Below are 738 nucleotides of genomic sequence, written 5' to 3' on the forward strand. Positions count from 1 at the left end.
CTTGGAACAAACATCAAGTTCTCTTTAATAAATAAAAATGTTGGAAATTATTTCCTGGAAGTGCCTTTTAGACATTAATAACTGGCCTCAAATTAAATTCTGTTTCATAGCGATAAGCAAATGTAATTGCTATAACCTCAAACAGACTGTAACGCTTACCTGCCCCAAAGAGGAAACACAGCATTGAGCTAAAGTAGCCATCAAGATATACAGCCTGCTACTCTTTGAATAAAACCAAATTCCATCTCTAAACACAGAAAGCTCAGAAACTCAGACCCAAGGACATAAATACAAGGTATTTCCTGGAATTACTTTCATATGCCTCGTGTTTTGCAGTTATCAATTAATTTGGGCCAGTTTCAAAAATTACATACTGTGCCGCCAGAAACATGTACATTTTCATGACATATGCTACTCTGGGTTACAAAAACTCATGCTTCATTTAAGCTTCAAAAAAATTAATATTTCCATGTTATTAAAAAATAATCATTCCAATAGTGTAAGTCCTCCTTTCCTTGCCCTATACCAGAAGTCACCAAACTCCAACTGACCCAGGGACTCAAATGACACACCACGTTCTTTATATCCTCAAACGGTGGAAGGAGGGGACCAAGAAAATGATTCTTTGGGATATTCCAAAATTATACAAAATTTGGGCCGTGAGTTTAGCCTAGTGGTAGAGTGCTTGCCTAGCATGCACGAAGACCCAGGTTCAATCCCTCGGTACCACATACATAG

This window comes from Megascapheus bottae, chromosome 28, assembly GCF_031878675.1.
Source record: "Megascapheus bottae isolate mThoBot1 chromosome 28, mThoBot2.hap1, whole genome shotgun sequence".
In the NCBI taxonomy this organism is placed as follows: Eukaryota; Metazoa; Chordata; class Mammalia; order Rodentia; family Geomyidae; genus Megascapheus; species Megascapheus bottae.